Raw genomic sequence first — 12,396 nt, forward strand, 5'->3', positions numbered from 1 at the left:
GGTTAGGGGGTGCAGAATGAGGCCCTTAAGTAGCCATTTTCTGGCCAGTTATGGTCTTAATAGGCCCAAATACAGGTGGGTTGCATGACGCCTCACCTGCCCACCATAAAATGGAAGACAGGTTGGGGTGGGCAGGAAGGTGGTGCGAAGGCTGTGCTTGAATTTTAAAAGCATCCCCCCTCAATCCCCTTCAGATATGCCAGCGGGGAAGCCATAAAATCCAGCTCATCCTCTTAGTATCTACCCTGTCAAGCCCCTCAGAATCTTACATGTTTCAATAATATCACCTCTCTTTCTTCTGAATTCTAATAAGTATTGGCCCAATGGTCTCAACCTTCCCTCTAAGACAAACAGGGGGAAAATCTGTCTGCTGGTTGGAGTCATACCTAGCATAAAAGATGGCTGTGGTTGTTGGAGGTCAATCATCCCTGTCTCAGGACATTGCTGCAGGAGTTCCTCAGGATAGTGTCCTAGGCCCAACCATCTTCAGCTGCTTCATCAATGATCTTCCCGCCATTGAAGGGTCAGAAGTGGGGCTGTTCACTGATGATTGCACAATATTCAGCACCATTCACGGCTCCTCAGATACTGCAGCAGTCAATGCACATATGGAGCAAGAACTGGACAATATTCAGGCTTGACCTGATAAGTGGCTAGTAACATTTACACCACACAAGTGCCAGGCAATAACTAGTCCAACAAGAGGGAATCTAACCATCTCCCCATGACATTCAATTGCATTACCATCGCTGAATCCTCAACTATCAACATCCTAGTGGTTACCATTGACCAAAAACTGAACTAGACCAGCCATAGAAATACTGTGGCTACATGAACAGGTCAGAGGCTGGGAATTCTACAGCGAGTAACTCACCTCCCGATTCCCCAAAGCGTATCCACCAACTAAAAGACACAAGTCAGGAGTGTGATGGAATACTCCCCACTTACCTGGATGAGTGCAGCTCCAACAATGCTCAGGAAGCTCAACACCATCCAGGACAAAGCCAGGATGGGCACCCCATCCACAAACACTCACTCCCTCCCTCCAGCACCAATGCACAGTGGCAGCAGTGTGTACTATCTACAAGGTTCACAGCAAGGTTCATCAAGGCTCCTTCGACAGCATCTTCTAAACCTGCGACCTCTACCACCTAGAAGGACAAGGACAGCAGATACATGGGAACACTATCACCTGCAAGTTCCCCTCCATCATCCTGACTTGAAAATTTATCGCCGTTCCTTCACTGTCGCTGGGTCAAAATCCTGGAAATCCCTCCCTAACAGCACTGTGGGTGTGTCTACATTACATGGACTGCAGAGGTTCAAGAAGGCAGCTCACCGCCACCTTCTCAAGGGCAATTAAGGATGGGCAATAAATGCTAACTTAGCCAGCGACGCCGATGTCCTTTGAACAAGTAAATAAAAACATCTCATCCCAGGAATCGAGTCTGGTGAACCTTCTCTGAACTCTGAATAGAAAATGTGAGCATTAATTGTATTTAATTTGGCTACTTTCAACTGGTGTCAATGGATTAAAATGGCAAATGAAAGTCTACTCATCATCTATTCAATTCACTAACATTAATTCAAAAGTCAATGTTAAAGCAGATAAACCTATTTGCGTAGAATCACTCCTCCCCATATATCATGAGGAAGTTCTACACTATATGGGAATAAAAATAACAGGAGCTACCCACTTTTGGAGCATTGCTAGACCAATGCTTTGAGGCCACTGCACATGTTTTTCATCCAGGTTAATCAATAGTTTTAACAAAAACAAGGGAGGCAAACATACAAAAACATCCATTTACATCATTTAGCATCACACAGCAATTTAAAGAGCTGTAGTCTCTTTTAATAAAATAATGTTCCTGCAAAAATGAATAATCTATTCAGTGCAGTGATGTTGCTATTATTGGCCTTATAGGTTTGTTCTAAATCATTACTGTCTCCTTGTCTTTGAAGTTGCTTCATTCAGATTATACAAATAGTATGAATGCATTTAAGGGAAAGCTAGGTAAGTACTTGAGGGAGAAGGGAATAGAAGGATTTGTTGATGAGATGTGATGAATTAAGATGGGAGTAGGCTCATATGTGGCACAAACACTGGCATGGGCCTTTTAGGCTGAATGACTTGCTTCTGTGCTGTTAATTTAGAATTGTTTTTGCTCAAAAAAGTTTAATTATCCAGTAATTTTATTATGTAGTTTAAATGAAATAACACTGGTGTTTTTTCTGCATGATTTCAGTTCATAGAATTGCAAAGAAGTGGACTGTATAGCATTAATCCAACTAGTTTGTTCACCTCCTCCATGCTGTATGTAGCTCCTTGATTTGGTAGGAGAACTGCTCTAATTTCTCTGCTTCTGTAGGCAATGACTGAAGAGACAGCTGCTGGAGACCAGCCAGATAGCTTGGAAATCTCTGGATCAAGGTATAGTATTCATGGATGAAACCATCAATCTCCTGCAAGAAATAACCCATTTCATGCATTTATAATTACAAAGACACGAACAAAAATAAGGCAAACTGAATTAAGATTTTGATCATATGTCAACTAGACTACAGCGAGAAATTTCAGTACAAATTTTACACCATTTACATAGGAAAAACTCTTCAAACTTACAAATTCACTTATTCCATTTTAGTAAACTTCACAACACTTTTGTATAATTAGTGTAAAGAACAAAAGTTTGAGATCTAATCAATATGGCTCTTACACAGTTTACTTAGTTTCAATTTAATTTGTGCACACAAAGTTAACTGAATTTTAACATCGCTAATAATTGTGTACTGCATGGCAACGCTATCACCTCCGAGTCACACATCATTCTGACTTGGCATATATTGCCATCCCTTCATCACTGCTGGGCCAAAATTTTGGAACCTACTATCTAACAGCACTGTGGGTGTACATTCACCACATAGACTGTAGCAGCTCAAGAAGAAGAGTAATCACCATCGCCTCAAGACAACTAGGGATGGGCAATAAATTCCAGCCTCGTCAGTGACACCCACATCCCAAGAATGAATAATTTTTAAAAAATTGGTTAAGGTCACTGTAAAGCTATTGATTTTTAAACAGTGCAGTTAAGATTCACCAACACCCACAAACATCTCTGGCAGTGAAATTCTTCCATGGGGTAATTTTAGCAAAAAACAGTTCATAATTTATTATTACATTGACTTTTCAATGAAGTTCAGATGCTATCACCCAATTTATGTTTCTATTCTCCCCTCAGCACTTGAGTTACATGGCACTTGCTGAATATCTGGATACAATTTGCAAAATGTATACTTTTTATTATCTAAGAGGTGTTGCAAGAGACATCAGGAAGAGCAGCAATCCATGGTAGAAAAGAATTCTGTTTTGTGCCTGCTGTTGCCAAGAAACTAGAGTGCCAATGCCAGCCACATTACTGTGGGAGGGAGAAATCAGAGAAAGAGAGATAGAGTCATCACTGCATTGCTCTGCCCTAGGCATTGGCTCACAGCAATGCTAATCCAGGTTAGGGAGCAGGTCACTAGCAGAGAGAGGGGAGAAAGAAAATGATTTTGCTCCTTAACAAAGTAAGCTGTTGTAATAAAACTTTCCACAATTATAGTTAATTCAGGTGGACTATTGTTACAATACATCATGGGGAACCCAAGCCAGTTGGAGAGGTGGGGCATGTTAATAGAATCCAAACTGGTTGGTGAAGTCAAAACCAAGGCACAGAGCTTTTCTTTACTGAGAGAGTTTATTGACTTTGTTCAGTCTCACAACTCTCCTTCCAACACCCAGTGTCCCGAATGTCCCCTATTTATACATGATCAAAGTACTTAATTAAAACAATGCCCTTCACATTTGTATTTTAACAATATAATTAAAATGTATTAACAGGGCATGGTAAGAGTGGGAAAGTGCATCACATGGAACCATTCCCAATCAGTGCAGCCAGCTGGCCTCAGCTGTATGACAATAGAGGTGCCTCGGCTCCCCTGGATTAGGGAGAAAAAAAGAGAATCAGCAGCGAGTTACTCCAGATGGCACCGTCATAAATTGCACATGTGGATATCAGCTAGAGACAGGATAGCCTGCAGTCATTCCCTGTCCATGGACACAGGATAAAGTAAGCATGGACTGCTATTGTGCACAGAATCATTACCTAGTGTAAATCAGGAGAGAAAAGAAGAAAACTGGAAAAAGGAAATTAAAACTCAATCAAAGCATGACCAATTTAGCAGCAATTATTTATTTTAAAATGTGATATAATTATATTGTGCTGAAATCAAAAAGCGTAAATATGATCAGTGAGTAAAACTCTATTCCACATATTTATACATTTTCCTACCAAGTTAATGTTCTGTAAGACGTTTTAACAACTGTAGATCTGGTGTACTATTTGTACATTCACATTTTTACTGAATCCTAAATGAAGGGGGTATCTTATATTGCTGGGATCAAAGAAATTTGATCAGAATGGCAACTGTAAAATGGGAGTTACTTATGCACCAGAGGTGATGTCATAGAGAAATATTTAGCTAGTCGCCTTGGCTGAAAATAAAAGTTACGAGGCTCCCATTGTTAGTTCAGTGGTAAGTAATTGAGCCATACAGACCAGGAATCCCCAAACCGTAATGAGTGAGCTAACCTCATCTGAGGCAGAAAGAAAGAAAGACAGACTCGCATTATATAGTGCTTTTCATGACTACCTGATGTTTCAAAGTGCTTTATAGCCAATGAAGTACTTTTGAAGTACTCATGCAGAGCAGGCTTGAGGGGCTGAGTGGCCTACTCCTGCTCTTAACTCATATGATCGTATATAGTCACTGTTATAATGTAGGAAACACAGAAGCCAATTTGTGCATTGCAAAGTCCAAACAAACATCAATGCGATAATGACCAGATAACCTGGTTCTGTGATATTGCTTGACGGATAAACATTGGCCAGGGCACCAGGGATATCTCCCCTGCTCTTCTACAAAATAGTGCCAAAGGATCTTTTACATTCACCCGAACAGGCAGATGGAGCCTTGGTTTAACATCGCATCCAAAAGACAGCACCTCGAACAATGCAGCACTCTTTCTCAAGTAGGACTTGAACCCAGAATCTTGTTACTCAGGAGGTGAGAATGCTACCAACTGAGTCACAGCTGACACTAGGAAACAGGTGATACAATTAGCCTCAGTACCACTGGGTTAGGGAAGAGAATAAAATTGGACCAGTGTTTCCACTCTGAATCACAACTACTACTTGTTAAAGTGTGCACCTGCGTTCACCAGGTGAGGACATGATAAGGCATGGCTGTAATGCTCTTTGTGCTCAAACAGGCTTCCAATATTCACTATTTATGCTTTTTTAACTTTATTCTTTCATGGGGTGTGAGCATCGCTGACACGACATTTGTTGCCCATTCCTAACTGCCCTTGAACTGAGGGACTGGCAGGGTCATTTCAGGGGGCAGTTGCAGGCCACATTGCTGTGGGCCTGAAGTCACACCTAGGCTAGACCCGTGAAGTGAATCAGATGGTTTTTATTGCAAACAATGACAGTTTCACGGTCATCATTACTGAGACTAGTTTTCAATTCCAGACTATTCATTGAATTTAAAATTCCACCAGCTGCCGTGGTGGGGTTTGAGCCTGTGTACCCTGAGTGTCAGACTGGGCCTCTGGATTACTGCTCCAGCCATGTTACTGCTACACCACCATCTCACTTACAAAGGGAGGGCGATTAATTCTCCAGGTGGACAAGGCAAGGCAGCGGCACGAGCCTGAGCTCTGCCCGATGGCAGCAGCCTCAGAGTCTCGCTCCACAAGCGGAGCCTTGAGTACTTCGCCTCCCTCTGGTCGCCATCTTCAACTTCCTGACCTTCCACCTGCAGCTCTTCTTCGCCTACGTCTGTCAGCGCCTGGCCAAGATGGCATCGTGCAAGACTGCCCAGTCCGTGGCCACACCGAGCCTCAGCAGGTCCGCCAGTCGCACAAATTGGCCTTCGATTATATCCCTACCGCTCTCACGATCGATGAGGATGACAAGGCACAGAAGGAAAAAGCTGTGGAGTGGTACAAGAAGGGGATTGCAGAATTGGAGCATGGGGTTGCAATCCAGATCTCTGGGTCAGGTAAGGCATGTGCATTAACAAATGGAAGGAAACCGGATGGACCACCCGGCATCAACCTAGGCACCGGAAAACACAACCGCAAACTCAGCCCTGTCGACCCTGCAAAGCCCTCCTTACTAACATGTCGGGGCTGGTGCCAAAATTGGGAGAGCTGTCTCACAGACCAGTCAGGCAACAGCCTGACATCGTCATCTTCATGGAATCATATCTTACAGATAATGTCCCAAACACCACCATCACCATGCCTGGGTATGTCCTGTTCCACCGGCAGGGCCGACCCAGCAGAGGTGGAGGCACAGTGGTATACTGTCGGGAGGGGGTTGCCCTGGGAGTCCTCAACATCAACTCCGGACCCCATGAAGTCTCATGGCATCAGGTCAAACACGGGCAAGGAAACTTCCTGCTGATTACCATGTACCACCCTCCCTCAGCTGATGAATCAGTGCTCCTCCATGTTGAACACCACTTGGAGGAAGCACTGAGGGTGGCAAGGGCACAGAATGTACTCTGGGTGAAGGACTTCAATATTCATCACCAAGAGTGGCTCCGTAGCACCACTATTGTCCGAGCTGGCCAAGTGCTAAAGGGCACAGCTGTTAGACTGGGTCTGCGGCAGGTGGTGAGGGAACCAACAAGAGGGAAAAACATACCTGACCTCATCCTCACCAACCTGGCTGCCGCAGATGCATCTATCATGACAGTATCGGTAGGAGTGACCACAGAACAGTCGTTGTGGAGACAAAGTCCCGGTTTCACATTGAGGAAACCCTCCATTGTGTGTGTGGCACTACCACTGTGCTAAATGGGATAGATTTTGAACAGATCTAGCAACTTAAGACTGGGCATCCATGAGGCGCTCTGGGCCATCAGCAGCAGCAGAATTGTACTCGAGCACAACCTATAACCTCATGGCCCGGCATATCCCCCACTCTACCTTTATCATCAAGCCAGGGGATCAACCCTAGTTCAAAGAAGAATGCAGGAGGGCATGCCAGGAGCAGCACCGGGCATACCTAAAAATGAGGTGTCAACCTGGTGAACATACCACACAGAACTACATGCGTGTCTAACAGTGAAAGCAGCAAGCGATAGACAGAACTAAGTGGTCCCACAACCAATGGATCAGATCTAAGCTCTGCAGTCCTGCCACATCCAGTCATGAATGGTGGTGGACAACTAAACAATTCACTGGAGGAGGAGGCTCCACAAATATCCCCATCTTCAATGACAGGAGAGACCAGCACATCAGTGCAAAAGATAAGGCTGAAGCATTTGCTACAATGTCCAGCCAGAAGTGCCAAGTGGATGGTCCATCTCGGCTTCCTCCAAGATCCCCAGCATCACAGATGCCTGTCTTCAGCCAATTCGATTCACTCCACGTGATATCAAAAAAATGGCTGAAGGCACTGAATAGTGCAAAGGCTATGGGTCCCAACAATATTCCGGCAATAGTACTGAAGACTTGTGCTCCAGGACATGCTGCAACCCCCAGCCAAGATGTTCTAGTCCAGCTACAACACTTGCATCTACCTGTCTATGTGCAAAATTGCCCAGGTATGTCCTGTACACAAAGCAGGACACATCCAACCCGGCCAGTTACCGCCCCATCAGTCTACCCTCAATAATCGGCTAAGTAACGGAAAGGGTCATTAACAGTGTTATCAAGCAGCACTGGATGTGTGTGCTGAGAAGCTCAGCGTTGCCAGGGTGGGGGCAGGAGAGGGCGGGCACTGACATCAACGCGGGCATGGGCCAGCGCTAAGAGAAAGCTCTCTGAAGACCTGAAAAATCAAAAATGAAGTTGTGAAAAGCAGAAAGAAAGTTTCCAAGCATCCCAGCCAGTAAAGTAATAGAAGGGGTCATCAACAGTGCTATCAAACGGCTCTTGCTTAGCAATAACCTGCTCAATGGTGCTCAGTTTGGGTTCCGACAGGGCCACTCAGCTCCTGACCTCATTACAGCCTTGGTTCAAACATGGACAAAAAAGCTGAGCTCCCGAGGTGAGGCCAGAATGACTGCCCTTGACATCAAGGCCGCATTTGACCGAGTGTGGCAACAAGGAGCCCTAGCAAAACTGGAGTCAATGAGAATTGGAGAAGACTCTCTGCTGGTTGGAGTCAGACCTAGCAAAAAGGAAGATGGTTGTGGTCATTGGAGGTCAGTCATCTCAGCTCCAGGACATCACTGCAGGAGTTCCTCAGGGTAGTGTCCTCGGCCCAACCATCTTGTGCCCGCTGACCAAAATATGCTGCGAGCCCAGGATAACGTCGGGCTGATTTCACACCAGAGTGGGTTGGGCACGCAGCCATCTGATCAGTGTCAAATTCTGCCCATTGTTTATAAATTGTAAAAATGTACAAATTCCTTTGTAAAAGTCAATGTGGTTTTCCATTGTGCTCTCACCTAATTTATTACAATCTGTGTCTTAATCTGTTAGTTTTGTTATCAACTAAATACGCTGAACCAAATCTCCTTCTTTAAACTTACTTTCCAGTACATCATGCTTGTGGGCCATTTTAGCACTAGAGCCCTTTGTCTCCTTTATGCTGTTTGTATCTATAGTGTTCTTGTACCGTTCCCTAGGTTCAGTCCAAACAAACATCTCCTTTTGGATTTACATTCTTGTAAGCTGATAGTAAACCACCCTGACAGCATTAATTTCTCGATGTTCCCGTTTATTAAAGAATAAAGTGACGTAGGTTACCATTGCTATCCACACACACACACACACACACACACACACACACACACACACATATTTTTGCATGTTATAATTAAGGAGTGATGATAGTATTTATCTGGTCCCATTGTACCAGCATAATCTACTCTAATGAATAGAATTTACTTCTAAATGTTAATTAGGTCATGCTTGCATGAGCTTCTCCTAGGCAACATTGAGGCTCTCAATATCAAAACAGGTTTCATTCCACCTTGAGTGGATAAATAAAAATTGGAAAGCCAGCTGCTGCCAGTCAATCACAATCTTATTTAACAGCACCAATGTTATTTCCTGTGCACAATAACTTCATATTTCCATTATCACACAAGATGCAACACTTAAGTTAACTGATCTGAATCACATGCATCATTTAACATGTTCTGTATAATTCAGATTACTCTTCCACATTAAAACAGAAGGTGGTTTAACTCTTTCAGCACTGAATTTCTTAAAAGGACAACCTTCTGCTTTCTTTCCATCTTTTGGACCCATTGCTCCACACTCTGGATAAAATGGCAGATATATGGAGATTCAGCGGGTCTCACGTCTTTCCAGTTTCACCATCCAATGCAGGAGATCTCATTAACTTTTTGTCAAGAATCACAATTCGGAGCAGGGGCTTGAAGTGCCAATCTATCATCTGGGTATCAGTGGGTAGCACTCTCACATTCGTGCCAGAAGGTTGGGGGTTCAAGTTCCACTTCAGGACTGAAGCACAAAAGATGTTAAATTGAGGTCCCATCTGCGCTCTCATTTGGGTGTAGAAGATCCCTTGGCACTCTTCCGAAGAACAGCAGCATTATTCCCTGTGTCCCGGCTGATTTTATCCTCAATCAACATCATTTAAAAACACCAGATTATCTGGGTCATTACCATGTCGCTGCTTGCTGTGTAATGGCTTAGTGGTAGCACACTTGCCTCCGAATCAAGAGATTATGGGTTCAAGATTTTGAGTCTTGAACACTAAAATGCAGGCTGGCACTGAGGGTATGCTGCATTGCTGGGAGTGCTATCTTTTGGATAAGACATTAACCTCGAGGCTTTATCCTGTCAGGCGGTAGTTAAAGATCACATGGCACTTCTTGAAAGAACAGTTGGCAAGTTCTCCCCAGTTTACTAATATTTATGGCAGCGTTTATTTGCCACACGAGTTGGTTGTATTAGATTTCTGACCAATCCCCTTGCAGAACAGGGCACACCCAACAGCTTGTCGACAATGCATAATCGGATCCTGCCTCCTGTAGAGTTCTCTGCAGAGTGTAAAATGATCCAGTCATTGTCAGGCAGGATCCAAATCTCAATGCCAGCATTACTGCTTCCATACAAGAGACTGGGTTCACGCCACCGAATAGGAGCACTGACAATCCCAAATCTGGGGAATGCACGACACTCGCACTACCGAGCTTAGATAGGAAGGAGTGAGGGATGGGGGGGACAGGGGAAGACTGAACTTCAACTTAAGGAGGAGAACTTTAAAATTGAGGCATTGCTGGACCGGGAACCAATGTAGGTCAGCAAGCACAGCGTGAGGGGTGCATAAGACGTATTGCAAGTTAGGATAGAGTTTTAGATGAGTTCAAGTTCAGTGAGTGGAAGATGGGAGGTTGCCCAGGAGAACATTAGAATAGTTAGTCTGGCAAATATCATGTAACAGTAACGTAATGCATGCCTGCAGGAACACCGAGTACTCTCTTTTTTAGAAAGAGAACAATCCCAGTTTCTCTGGTGTCTCCACATGACTGAAGTCTTTCATCATTGGTACCATCCTAGTAAATTTCCTCTGCACCCTCTCTAAGGCCTTGACATCCTTCCTGAAATATCATACACAGAATCAGCCACAGTACCCCAGCTGACGCAGTGTTCCAGGCCATTCTCCCCATCCACCCTGTTCCAGAGCGCCAGGCAAAAAAATAGCATGGAGGAAATATAGTTCAGCTCCTAGGGCCTGGTGTCTAGGTGCATATGCAGCTGACAATAAGATGCACATGTACAAGTCTGGTGAGGGAGGTGGTAGCAGGTCCATCCTCAGGCTCAGCCCTCTATAGGCGCACATGTAGAGAGAATTGGCTGATACGCCTTGCAAGTAAACACTCCAATTATTTACCCCCAACCAACATTTAAAAAGATTATTTGCTCATTTTCTCATTGCTTTTTTTGCGGGAGCTTGCTGTGTACAAATCGCCTGGCCCGTTTCCTACACTGCAACAGTGACTACACTTCAAAAAGTATTTCATTGGCTGTAAAGCATTTTGGGATGTCTGGAGGTCATGAAAGGTGCTACTTAAATGTAAGTCTTTCTTTCTTCTGTTATCATTATGGAACTCTGACCCTACTAATATTGAACTGTGCTGAACAAGAGTGAAGTTTGGTTTAATTTAAAGTTGTATTTTCCATCAGTATGATGGAACACTGGTCCCAGGGATAGATTAGAATATTCCTTACATTACAAATTAAAATATTCTGTTAGCATAATCCCCAGTATTGCACTTCTTGGGCAAAACACAACATCAAGCAGCACCTGGCACTTTCAATGTCCAGCAAAAAGTGATAGCTGCACTATTGGGCACTCCCCACACTAGGAGTCAATAGAGCGGCCTTAGACAGGAGCACATTCCACCATGCCAAACACGCCCTTAGGGTTGCTAAAAGCCAACAAAAATGTTTGCAAGAGTATTACGACACAGCCGATGGCAAAGTCTGAGTTGTTCAAATCCCAGAGGGAAACTTGAAACAACTATCATAACCCATTTTTGCAATTTGTAATTTCAAGATTAATTCAGTAGGAATAAGACCACCGAGTCTCGTGGATTTTATTAAACATTTATTAATTTAACAACAAATTAACCACATACACATGGCTACAAATTACTACTGTAATAACTTTGTAACAAACCCCAAATTAATCACCCCCAGGTAAATCTCCACTAAGACACCAGGCAAAGCACATTTGACCTTGCGAGTTCCAAATGAGGTTCCTTTGCAAGTTGGTTGGAGACATACAGGCTGGTTAGGTCTTAAATGCTGCTACCCTACACAAACAAACTCCTTTTTTATATACCTAGCTTTCTATTTGAATGTAAATTTTCCATTGTATCACTAGGTCTTTTGAACTTCAGCTCTTCTAACAATAAAACCCCTTTCATAGCACCAATTTTATTAGCAAGCTGAAAAAATGAACACATTGTTTGGCTTCTTCTAGCTAGGTGCAAGATTTTACCCACAGTCTTGAATGGTTTATTCAACAAATGCAAATGAACACTTTACCTTACTGTTCTCCTTACTGCTCACCCAATTAACATCTCAAAACTACTACACATCAAAGCACTCAGACTAGCTGGCTTTAATCCAATTAAGACACACACAAACAACACATCTAGACATAGACCCCCACTAGAATTCTATTTTAAAAAATAATTTCCAATAACATTATACATTATATCTCTTCATGACAGAGAGCTGGCAGTAGAGGGGATCCCATGGTAACACTATCTATTTGGGCATACATGGTGGCATTTATGCTGAACTCAACTGTGTGATTTGCTAAGTTCACAAGTCCAATGGATATAGAT

The sequence above is a fragment of the Cetorhinus maximus genome, chromosome 5, assembly GCF_964194155.1.
Source record: "Cetorhinus maximus chromosome 5, sCetMax3.hap1.1, whole genome shotgun sequence".
Taxonomy (NCBI): Eukaryota; Metazoa; Chordata; class Chondrichthyes; order Lamniformes; family Cetorhinidae; genus Cetorhinus; species Cetorhinus maximus.